The sequence below is a fragment of the Somniosus microcephalus genome, chromosome 2, assembly GCF_052327205.1.
Source record: "Somniosus microcephalus isolate GS21.2 chromosome 2, FLI_Smic_1.0, whole genome shotgun sequence".
Lineage (NCBI taxonomy): Eukaryota > Metazoa > Chordata > Chondrichthyes > Squaliformes > Somniosidae > Somniosus > Somniosus microcephalus.
Window position 1 is genome coordinate 207,234,219 of NC_140988.1, and position 12,535 is coordinate 207,246,753.

Genomic DNA, 12,535 nt, shown 5'->3' on the forward strand with positions numbered 1-12,535 from the left:
GAGATTGTGGAGGAAGGTTGGGGGAGTTTGTGGAGGGAGGGTTGGGGGAGATTGTGGAGGTGAAGGTTGGGGGAGATTGTGGAGGGAAGGTTGGGGGAGATTGTGGAGGGAAGGTTGGGGAGATTGTTAAGCGAAGGTTGGGGGAGACATTGTGGCGGGAAGGTTGGGGGAGATTGTGGAGGAAGGTTGGCGGAGATTGTGGAGGGAAGGTTGGGTGAGATTGTGGAGGAAGGTTGGGGGGAGTTTGTGGAGGAAGGTTGGGGGGAGATTGTGGAGGGAAGGTTGCGGGGGAGATTGTGGAGGAGGGTTGGGAGAGATTGTGGAGGGAAGGTTGAGGAGATTGTGGAGGGAAGGTTGGGGGAGAGATTGTGGAGGGAAGGTTGGGGGGAGTGGATGGAGGGAAGGTGGGGGCAGATTGTGGGGGGAAGGTTGGGGGAGATTGTGGAGGGAAGGTGGGGGGAGATTGTGGAGGGAAGGATGGGGGAGATTGTGGAGGGAAGGTTGGGGGAGATTGTGGAGGGAAGGTGGGGGGAGATTGTAGAGGGAAGGTTGGGGGAGATTGTGGAGGGAAGGTGGGGGGAGATTGTGGAGGGAAGGGGGGGAGATTGTGGAGGGAAGGTTGGGGGAGATTGTGGAGGGAAGGTTGAGGGAGATTGTGGAGGGAATGTTGGGGGAGAGATGTGGAGGGAAGGTTGGGGGAGATGGTGGGGGGAAGGTTGGGGGAGATTGTGGAGGGAAGGTGGGGGAGATTGTGGAGGGATGTTGGGGAGTTTGTGGAGGAAGGTTGGTGGAGATTGTCGAGGGAAGGTTGGGGGAGATTGTGGAGGGAAGGTTGGGGGGGAGATTGTGGAGGGAAGGTTGCGGGAGATTGTGGAGGGAAGGTTGGGGGGAGATTGTGGAGGGAAGGTTGGGGGAGATTGTGGAGGGAAGGTTGGGGGGAAATTGTGGACGGGAATGTTGGGGGGAGATTGTGGGGGGAAGGTTGGGGGAGATTGTGGGGGGAAGGTTGGGGAAGATTGTGGAGGGAAGGTTGGGGGAGATTGTGGAGGGAAGGGGGTAGATTGTGGAGGGAAGGTTGGGGGAGATTGTGGAGGGAAGGGGGGAGATTGTGGAGGGAAGGTTGGGGGAGATTGTGGAGGAAGGTTGGGGGGAGATTGTGGAGGGAAGGTTGGGGGAGATTGTGGAGGGAAGGTTGGGGGTGATTGTGGAGGGAAGTTTGGGGGAGATTGTGGATGGAAGGTTGGGGGAGATTGTGGAGGGAAGGTTGGGGGTGATTGTGGAGGGAAGGGGGGGGAGATCTGTGGAGGGAAGGGTGGGGTGATTGTGGAGGGAAGGTTGGGGGATATTGTGGAGGGAAGGTTGGGGGAGATTGTGGAGGGAAGGTTGGGGGAGATTGTGGAGGGAAGGTTGAGGGAGATTATGGAGGGAAGGTTGGGGGAGATTGTGGAGGGAAGGTTGGGGGGAGATTGTGGAGGAAGGTTGGGGGGGAGATTGTGGAGTGAAGGTTGGGAGAGATTGTGGAGGGAAGGTTGGGGGAGATTGTGGAGGGAAGGTTGGGGGGAGAAGGTTGGGGGGAGATTGTGGAATGAAGGTTGGGGGACATTGTGGAGGGAAGCTTGGGGGAGATTGTGGAGGGAAGGTTGGGGAGATTGTGGAGGGAAGGTTGGGGGAGATTGTGGATGGAAGGTTGGGGAGTTTGTGGAGGGAAGGTTGGGGGGAGATTGTGGAGGGAAGGTTGCGGGGGAGATTGTGGAGGAAGGTTGGGAGAGATTGTGGAGGGAAGGTTGGGGGGAGATTGTGGAGGGAAGGTTGGGGGGAGATTGTGGAGGGAAGGTTATGGGAGATTGTGGAGGGAAGGTTGGGGGGAGATTGTGGAGGGAAGGTTATGGGAGATTTGTGGAGGGAAGGTTGGGGGAGATTGTGGAGGGAAGGTTGGGGGGAGATTGTGGAGGGAAGGTTGGGAGAGATTGTGGAGGGAAGGTTGGGGGAGATTTTGGAGGGAAGGTTGGGGGAGATTGTGGAGGGAAGGTTGGGGGAGACTGTGGAGGGATGGTTGAGGGAGATTTGTGGAGGGAAGGTTGGGGGAGATTGTGGAGGGAAGGTTGGGGGGGGAGATTGTGGAGGGAAGGTTGGGGGAGATTGTGGAGGGAATGTTGGGGGAGATTGTGGAGGAAGGTTGGGGGAGATTGTGGAGGGAAGGTTGGGGGAGATTGTGGAGGGAAGGTTGGGGGAGATTGTGGAGGGAAGGTGGGGGGAGATTGTGGAGGGACGGTTGGGGGAGTGATTGTGGAGGGAAGGTTGGGGAGATTGTGGAGGGAATGTTGGGGGAGAGATTGTGGAGGGAAGGTTGGGGGAGATTGTGGAGGGAAGGTGGGGGGAGATTGTGGAGGGAATGTTGGGGGAGAGATTGTGGAGGGAAGGTTGGGGGTGATTGTGGAGGGAAGGTTGAGGGAGATTGTGGAGGGAAGGTTGGGGGAGAGATTGTGGAGGGAAGGTTGGGGGGAGATTGTGGAGGGAAGGTTGGGGGCAGATTGTGGGGGGAAGGTTGGGGGAGATTGTGGAGGGAAGGTTGGGGGAGATTGTGGAGGGAAGGTTGGGGGAGATTGTGGAGGGAAGGTTGGGGGTAGATTGTGGAGGGAAGGTTGGGGGGGAGATTGTGGAGTGAAGGTTGGGAGAGATTGTGGAGGGAAGGTTGGGGGAGATTGTGGAGGGAAGGTTGGGGGGAGAAGGATGTGGGGGAGATTGTGGAATGAAGGTTGGGGACATTGTGGAGGGAAGCTTGGGGGAGATTGTGGAGGGAAGGTTGGGGGAGATTGTGGAGGGAAGGTTGGGGGAGATTGTGGATGGAAGGTTGGGGGAGTTTGTGGAGGGAAGGTTGGGGGGAGATTGTGGAGGGAAGGTTGCGGGGGAGATTGTGGAGGGAAGGTTGGGAGAGATTGTGGAGGGAAGGTTGGGGGGAGATTGTGGAGGGAAGGTTGGGGGGAGATTGTGGAGGGAAGGTTATGGGAGATTGTGGAGGGAAGGTTGGGGGGAGATTGTGGAGGGAAGGTTATGGGAGATTTGTGGAGGGAAGGTTGGGGGAGATTGTGGAGGGAAGGTTGGGGGGAGATTGTGGAGGGAAGGTTGGGAGAGATTGTGGAGGGAAGGTTGGGGGAGATTTTGGAGGGAAGGTTGGGGGAGATTGTGGAGGGAAGGTTGGGGGAGACTGTGGAGGGATGTTTGAGGGAGATTTGTGGAGGGAAGGTTGGGGGAGATTGTGGAGGGAAGGTTGGGGGGGAGATTGTGGAGGGAAGGTTGGGGGAGATTGTGGAGTGAATGTTGGGGGAGATTGTGGAGGGAAGGTGGGGGAGATTGTGGAGGGAAGGTTGGGGGAGATTGTGGAGGGAAGGTTGGGGGAGATTGTGGAGGGAAGGTGGGGGGAGATTGTGGAGGGACGGTTGGGGGAGTGATTGTGGAGGGAAGGTTGGGGGAGATTGTGGAGGGAATGTTGGGGGAGAGATTGTGGAGGGAAGGTTGGGGGAGATTGTGGAGGGAAGGTGGGGGGAGATTGTGGAGGGAATGTTGGGGGAGAGATTGTGGAGGGAAGGTTGTGGGAGATTGTGGAGGGAAGGTTGAGGGAGATTGTGGAGGGAAGGTTGGGGGAGAGATTGTGGAGGGATGGTTGGGGGGAGATTGTGGAGGGAAGGTTGGGGGCAGATTGTGGGGGGAAGGTTGGGGGAGATTGTGGAGGGAAGGTGGGGGGAGATTGTGGAGGGAAGGTTGGGGGAGATTGTGGAGGGAAGGTTGGGGGAGATTGTGGAGGGAGGTTGGGGGGTAATTGTGGAGGGAAGGTTGGGGGAGATTGTGGAGGGGAGGTTGGGGGTAGATTGTGGAGGGAAGGTTGGGGGAGATTGTGGAGGGAAGGTTGGGGGGAAATTGTGGAGGGAAGGTTGGGGGAGATTGTGGAGGGAGGTTGGGGGGAATTGTGGAGGGAAGGTGTTGGGGGAGATTGTGGAGGTAGGTTGGGGGGGAGATTGTGGGAGTGGAAGGTTGGGGGAGATTGTGGAGGGAAGGTTGGGGGAGATTGTGGAGGGAAGGTTGGGGGAGATTGTGGAGGGAAGGTTGTGGGAGATTGTGGAGGGAAGGTTGGGGGAGATTGTGGAGGGAAGTGGGGAGATTGTGGAGTGGAAGGTTGGGGGAGATTGTGGAGGGAAGGGGGGAGATTGTGGAGGGAAGGTTGGGGGAGAGATTGTGGAGGGAATGTTGGGGGGAGATTGTGGAGGGAAGTTTGGGTGGAGATTGTGGAGGGAAGGTTGGGGAGATTGTGGAGGGAAGGGTGGGGGGAGATTGTGAGGGGAAGGTTGGGGGGAGATTGTGGAGGGAAGTTGGGGGGAGATTGTGGAGGTAAGGTTGGGGTAGATTGTGGAGGAAGGGGGGAGATTGTGGAGGAAGGTTGGGGGAGATTGTGGAGGGAAAGTTGGGGGGAGATTGTGGAGGAGGTTGGGGGAGTTGTGGAGGGAAGGTTGGGGTAGATTGTGGAGGAAGGTTGGGGGAGATTGTGGAGGGAGGTTTGGCGGGAGATTGTGGAGGGAAGTTTGAGGGTGATTGTTGGAGGGAAGTTGGGGGAGATTGTGGAGGGAAGGTTGGGGGAGATTGTGGAGGGATGGTTGGGGGAGATTGTGGAGGGAGGTTGGGGGAGAGATTGTGGAGGGAAGGTTGGGGGGAGATTGTGGAGGGAAGGTTGGGGGAGATTGTGGAGGGAGGTTGGGGAGATTGTGGGGGAAGGTTGGGGGAGATTGTGGAGGGAAGGTTGGGGGAGATTTGTTGAGGGAGGTTGGGGGGATTGTGGAGGGAAGGTTGGGGGAGATTGTGGAGGGAGGTTGCGGGAGATTGTGGAGGGAAGGTTGGGGGAGATTGTGGAGGGAGGTTGGGGAGATTGTGGAGGAAAGGTTGGGGGGATTGTGGAGGGAAGGTTGGGGGAGATTGTGGAGGGAGGTTGGGGAGATTGTGGAGGGAGGTGGGGGGAGATTGTGGAGGGACGGTTGGGGGAGAGATTGTGGAGGGAAGGTTGGGGGAGATTGTGGGGAAGGTTGTGGGAGAGATTGTGGAGGGAAGGTTGGGGGAGATTGTGGTGGGAAGGTGGGGGGAGTTTGTGGAGGGAAGGGGGGGGATTGTGGAGGGAAGGTTGGGGGAGATTGTGGAGGGAGGTTGGGGAGATTGTGGAGGTAAGGTTGGGGGAGAGATTGTGGAGGGAGGTTGGGGGGAGATTGTGGTGGGAGGTTGGGGGGAGATTGTGGGGGGAAGGTTGGGGGAGATTGTGGAGGGAGGTGGGTTGAGATTGTGGAGGGAAGGTTGGGTAGATTGTGGAGGGAGGTTGGGGGGGAGATTGTGGAGGGAAGGTTGGTGGAGATTGTGGAGGGAAGGTTGGGGGGAGATTGTGGAGGGAAGGTTGGGGGAAATTGTGGAGGGAATGTTGGGGGTAGATTGTGGGGGGAAGGTTGGGGGGATTGTGGAGGGAAGGTTGGGGGACATTGTGGAGGGAAGGTTGGGGGAGATTGTGGAGGGAAGTTTGGGGGAGATTGTGGAGGGAAGGGGGGAGATTGTGGAGGGAAGATTGGGGAGATTGTGGAGGGATGGTTGGTGGAGATTGTGGAGGGAAAGTTGGGGGGAGATTGTGGAGGGAAGGTTGGGGGAGATTGTGGAGGGAAGGGGGGAGATTGTGGAGGGATGGTTGGGGGAGATTGTGGAGGGAAGGTTGGGGGGAGATTGTGGAGGGAAGGTTGGGGGAGTTTGTGGAGTGAAGGTTGGGGGAGATTGTGGAGGGAAGGTTGGGGGAGATTGTGGAGCGAAGGTTGGGGGGAGATTGTGGAGGGAAGTTTGAGGGAGATTGTGGAGGGTAAGTTGCGGGGAGATTGTAGAGGGAAGGTTGGCGGAGATTGTGGAGGGAAGGTTGGGGGAGATTGTGGAGGGAAGGTTGGGGGAAAGATTGTGGAATGAAGGTTGGGGGAGATTGTGAAGGGAATGTTGGGGGGAGATTGTGGAGGGAAGGTTGGGGGAGATTGTGGAGGGAAGGTTGTGGGGAGATTGTGGAGGGAAGGTTGGGGGTGATTGTGGAGGTAAGTTTGGGGGGAGATTGTGGAGGGAAGGTTGGGGGGTGATTGTGGAGGGAAGTTTGAGGGGAGATTGTGGGGGGAAGGTTGGGGGAGATTGTGGAGGGAAGGTTGGGGTAGATTGTGGAGGGAAGGGAGGAGATTGTGGAGGGAAGGTTGGGGGAGATTGTGGAGGGAAGGTTGGGGGGAGATTGTGGAGGGAAGGTTGGGGGAGATTGTGGAGGGAAGGTTGGGGGAGATTGTGGAGGGAAGAGGGGAGATTGTGGAGGGAAGGTTGGGGGAGATTGTGGAGGGAAGGTTGGGGGAGAGATTGTGGAGGGAAGGTTGGGGGGAGGTTGTGGAGGGAAGGTTGGGGGAGATTGTGGAGGAAGGTTGGGGGAAGATTGTAGAGGGAAGGTTGGGGGGAGATTGTGGAGGGAAAGTTGGGGGGAGATTGTGGAGGGAAGGGGGGAGATTGTGGAGGGAAGTTTGGGGGAGATTGTGGAGGGAAGGTTGGGGGGAGATTGTGGAGGGAAGTTTGAGGGAGATTGTGGAGGGAAAGTTGGGGGGAGATTGTGGAGGGAAGGTTGGGGGAGATTGTGGAGGGAAGGTTGGGGGAGATTGTGGAAGGAAGGTTGGGGGAGATTGTGGAGGGAAGGTTGGGGGGAGATTGTGGAGGGAAGTTTGAGAGAGATTGTGGAGGGTAAGTTGGGGGGAGATTGTGGAGGGAAGGTTGGGGGAGATTGTGGAGGGAAGGTTGGGGGAGATTGTGGAGGGAAGGTTGGGGGAGAGATTGTGGAGGGAAGGTTGGGGGGAGATTGTGGAGGGAAGGTTGGGGGAGAGATTGTGGAGGGAAGGTTGGGGGAGATTGTGGAGGGAAGGTTGGGGGAGATTGTGGAGGGAAGGTTGGGGGAGATTGTGGAGTGAAGGTTGGGGGGAGATTGTGGAGGGAAGGTTTGGGGAGATTGTGGAGGGAATGTTGGGGGAGATTGTGGAGGGAAGGTTGGGGGAGATTGTGGAGGGAAGGTTGGGGGGAGATTGTGGAGGGAAGGTTGGGGGAGATTGTGGAGGGAATGTTGCGGGGAGATTGTGGAGGGAATGTTGGGGGAGATTGTGGAGGGAATGTTGGGGGAGATTGTGGAGGGAATGTTGGGGGTGCGGAGATCTTGGCGGTGGGAGGGAGATTGGATCGGGGGGGTGGCGGAAGGGTGGCTGATCACAGGGAGGGAAGCAGGTTTGTTTGAGGGACCGGAGGAAGCACTTCTGTTCCTCCAGACCCACAAGCAGTGCTGGAATGGCACTTACCTGCTGGATCAGGACCTTCACATCTCCTTTCAGCTACCGGGTTTCCTGAGCCCCAGCAGTTATTGAATTTAAAGGTAAGTAAAATTCAATGCAAAAACACCTCATTAGCCCCTCCATGAGGATGTTAATTGCTGTGATAACTACCCTAAATTTCCTCGACGTCAATTCCCCCGTTCTTGTACCTTAGTCGAAGCTGTTACACACGGCACCTGTGGTGTTTAATAGTACTCGGATACACTCAGTATGACTTCATCTTGCTTCTAGCACTTTCTCCATTATCAGCTGTTAGCAGCTGCCCAGCATCAAGAAAAAGAACACCGCTGATGAACCACACAGAAGCAGCAACTGCTATAACTTCAGAAAATATCTCCTTATTTTAAATTAGAATGTAAGTACAGCCAGTACTAGGATGCCTTTGAGAGGGAGCACTTTGAATCAGTTCAGAAGAATGGTACTGAATGTATGGGTAGGTCATTTGGGAGGTCATATGAAATACCATGCATGAGGTGAGGTAATTAAAGAACAGATGCCTGAAAGCAGAAAGCATTTACGAGTTTTGCAGTAGGGTGGAGATTGGAAATCGGAATGGCTTGGTGGAGGGCCCTGGTCTCCATATTATAAAAAGGTATAGAAGCATTGGAGAAGGTGCAAAAAAGATTCACAAGGATGATACCAGAACTGTGAGGATATACTTATCAGGAAAGGCTGGGACTCTTTTCTTTAGAAAAGAGAAGACCTGATAGAGGTCTTTAAAATTCTGACAGGGTTTGATAGGTTAGACGTAGAGAAGATGTTTCCACTTGTGAGGGAGAGCAAAACTAGAGGCTATAAATATAATATAGTCACCAATACATGCAATAGGGAATTCAGGAGAAATTTCTTTACCCAAAGAGTGGTGAGAATGTGGAACTTGCTACCACAAGGAATACTTATTGCATTTAAGGGGAAGCTAGATAAACACATGAGGGAGAAAGGAATAGAAGAAGGTTGTGCTGATTGGGTTAGATGAAATAGAGTGGAAGAAGGGAGACCTATGCATGGAGGAAGAAGGTATGGCTGAGGTGATAAATGAGTACTTTGCACCTGTCTTCAACAAGAAAGAAGATGCTGCCATAGACATAGTGAAGGAGGAGGTAGAGGAGATACTGGATGGGATAAAAATTGATAAAGAGGAGGTACTAGAAAGGCTGGCTGTGCTTAAAGTAGATAAGTCAATAAGACCAGATGGGATGCATCCTAGGATGCTGAGGGAAGTGCAGGATGAAATCGCGGAGGTACTGGCCATAATCTTCCAGTCCTCCTTAGATACTGTAGGGGGTGGCGTGTGCCCAGTCAGCTCTGCCCCTGACTGTCTCTGAGCGGTTTGAATTGCTCCCACACCCCTGGGTTCTAGACACCAGACTTAGGTACAGGCGGCGATACAGAAAATAGAGTAGACAACTGGTTTGGTACAAGAAAACTGTAATTTTTATTAAAGGCACAATAAAATCACAACACTGAGAATTACTAGAATAATTATAGGCATATAAAATTACACTTATTTGGGAATGGGGAACACATGGCACATCGAGGGAACAAACACATTAATAATCCCCCTACCCTTGTCCCACCCCCAATGCCTAACTAGATTAAGCTACAAGGAGCCAGGGATTTATGCTCACCAATGGGGTTCCTTTTGACGGTTCGAAACCTGTCGATTAAGCCGGTTGCAGTTTTGGGGTTCACTCTTGTTGTCCTTTGGGGCCTGCCGTCATCACTTGGTCCCAGGGCGCGGCGGTGGAGTCGTCTGTGTAAAGTACCATCCTTTTTCCTCCGTTAGAGATAGGGAGTAAAGTCTTTGTTGGGTACTTTACCTTGCAGAAATGGTTGTTCTTCTGGTGGTAGTTTGGTCACCGACAGTTTTGTTGCAGTTGGGGTTCGGTTGGCGGTCTATATTGTTAGCTTGATTCTTCTACCCATGCTTCGAACGCCAGCTTATAACTGGACCGGGGTGTGTGCCCGCTCGTCCCCAATGCTTCTTTACGCTGCCCTTCTCTGCTTATCGGTTTTTGCCGTTCGTCTCGTCTCGCCTGCCCGTTTGTGGTCCCGTGTGTTCTGTGCGTGTTTGATTCGGGTTTTGTTCTCCTCCCGCATTTGGCCCTCGGTGTTGTAATGGGCGTCCCCGGTGCCGAGGGGAGGGAGAAGAGAAGCAAGCGAAGAGGCAAGAGCCCTTGGCTATCGGTGGGCCTACAATTATACCCGGTTCTTCACCCCTTATCTGCGCGCCAAATCAGGTCAGTTCTTTGTCTAATTTTGGCGGTCTCGTCTAAAGTGATTACAGTCAGTCACTTTAATGGGCTTTGGGGCAGTTGTCTCCTTGTTTAATGGCTTCAACATCCTGGCTGTTTGTTATTTATGAAATTTAATCATCTTTTCCTGGCTTGGTAGCTACTTTGAGCTGTTACCGGTTATTTATGCAGAAAGTTAATGGCCTCAAGATTAGGCCTATCCTGAGTTGATCTGTTTTAAGATGAAGAATGCATATTCTATGTTTACCTATCTGTCTGGCTTTAGAAAATAACAGTCTTTCACAGATCCATGCATGTTAGGTTTCGTTTCAGGATTTGAATGGGCCTGCCTTTTGCAGGGCCTTGCTTTTAAAATCCTGCAGGCCTTGGTCACGAGGTTTCAGAAGCCATTTTCTTTTGGGTATCCTTTTTAATAACTTGTCCATACAGGGTCCCTTTATCCATAACTTTTGGGGAATGTGGGAATTTTGAGAACCCTACAATACGGGGGTGGTGCCAGATGACTGGAGAATTGCAAATGTTACACCCTTGTTCAAAAAAGGATGTAAAGATAAACCCAACAACTACAGGCCAATCAGTTTCACCTCAGTAGTGGAGAAGCTTTTAGAAACAATAATCAGGGACAAATTTAACAGTCACTTGGACAAGTGTAGATTAATTAAGGAAAGCCAGCATGGATTTGTTAAAGGCAAATTGTGTTTAACCAACTTGATTGAGTTTTTTGATGAGGTAACAGAGAAGGTTGATGAGGGTAATGCAGTTGACATGGTGAACATGGATTTCCAAAAGACATTTGATAAAGTGCCACATAATAGGCTTGCCAGCAAAGTTGAAGCCAAGGAATAAAAGGGACAGTGGCAGCATGGATACAAAATTGGCTAAGTGACAGGAAACAGAGAGTAGTGGTGAAGGATTGTTTTTTGGACTGGAGGAAGGTATACAGTGGTGTTCCCCAGGGGTCGGTTCTAGGACCACTGCTTTTCTTGATATATATTAATGACTTGGATGTGAGTGTTGAGGGCACAATTTCAAAATTTGCAGATGACAGAAAACTTGGAAGTATAGCGAACAGTGAGGAGGATAGTGATAGACTTCAAGAAGACAGAGATAGGCTAGTGGAATGGGCGGACACGTGGCAGATGAAATTTAACACAGAAAAGTGCGAAGTGATACATTTTGTTAGAAAGAATGAAGAGAGGAAATATAAACTAAAGGGTACAATCCTAAAGGGGGTGCATGAACAGAGAGACCTAGGGGTATATGTGCACAAATCGTTGAAGGTGGCAGGGCAGATTGAGAAAGCAGCTAAAAAAGCTCACGGGATCCTGGGCTTCATAAATAGAGGTATAGAGTACAAGAGCATGAAAATTATGATGAACCTGTATAAAACACTGGTTCGGCATCAACCGGCGTATTGTCCAATTCTGGGCACCGCACTTTAGGAAGGATGTGAAGGCCTCAGAGAGGTTGCAGAAAAGATTTACAAGAATGATTCCAGGGATGAGAGACTTCAGTTATGTGGATAGACTGGAGAAACTGGGTTTATTCTCCTTAGTGCTCAGAAGATTGAGAGGAGATTTGATAAAAGTGTTCAAAATCATGAGGGGTCTGGACAGAGTAGATAGAGAGAAACTTTTCTGATTGGCAGAAGGGTCGAGAACTAGAAGACACAGATTTAAGGTGATTGGCAGAAGAACCAAAGGCAACATGAGGGAAAACTTTTTTACGCAATGAGTGGTTAGGATCTGAAATGCACTGCACTGAAAGGGTGGTGGAGGCAGGTTCAATCACGGCTTTCAAAAGGGAGTTGGATAAGTACCTGAAAGAAAAAAATTTGCAGGGCTATAGGGAAAGGGCAGGGGAGTGGGACTAGCTGAAGTGCCCTTGCAGAGAACAGGCACCGAATGGCCTCCTTTTGTGCTGCTACCATTCTATGATTCTAAGGCTTGTTTGCAGTATAAACACTAGCGCAGACTAGTTGGGCTGCATGCCCTGTTTCTGTGCTGTACATTGTATGTAGTTCTATGTAAAGGTAACTTAGCAAAGCCATAGTAATGGCAGAAGTATGTAAGTGGCTTCATCGGGATTCTGGTTGATGTAATTTAACACATCCAGACATGCTGATATTGTCTGCATTCCTGTTCATTAGGCAACACCAGCCTTGTCTGAGACTTAGCCGTTCAGGTGCTTATGTCACAAAAAGGGGAAAAAAAGACGAATTTAAATAGCAAACTTATCATGCCTCTTAAAAATGTCTTAAAACACTTTGGATACAATGGGGGGGGGGGGTGGATTCAGATACAATGGGTAGATTAGGGGTGGGTGGGAAGGTAAAATTCTTGATCTCGATCCCCACCTGCCTCCAACCCACCTACTTTCGGTTTTAGCGAAGGTAGGTTGGGGGGTGGATGACCAATCCGCACTCAGGAGGTGGGTCAGTCATTAAAATCTATTAAGGAGGCTGCGTGCCTCCATTTTAACTGAATTTTTATTTTTAACTCATTGAGGCCGGGAATCCCGAACCTTGCGATGTTCTACCCTCCTGTGATGTTTGATCCCCCCGCGATGTCCAACCCCCCCGCGATGTCCGACTCCCCTCTCGATGTCCAAACCCTTACTTACCAGACATATGCTCCCCGGCTGGCTGTCGGGCAGGAAACCTGCTGAAATTTTTTCGGTAAACCCTTACTTCCAGATTTCCCGTCCGAAAGTCCTCCAACTTGCTCCCCCACCCTGCCCCCGCTCTCTTCCCGGCCCTGAGTGTTAGATCCGTGTATCTTAATGTTGTGTCCTTCAATAATCAGACAAAAGGCTGCAGGGAACGATTCAACAGGTGTTCACTGAATGAGGGTTACTCTGGAACTAACTTTACAG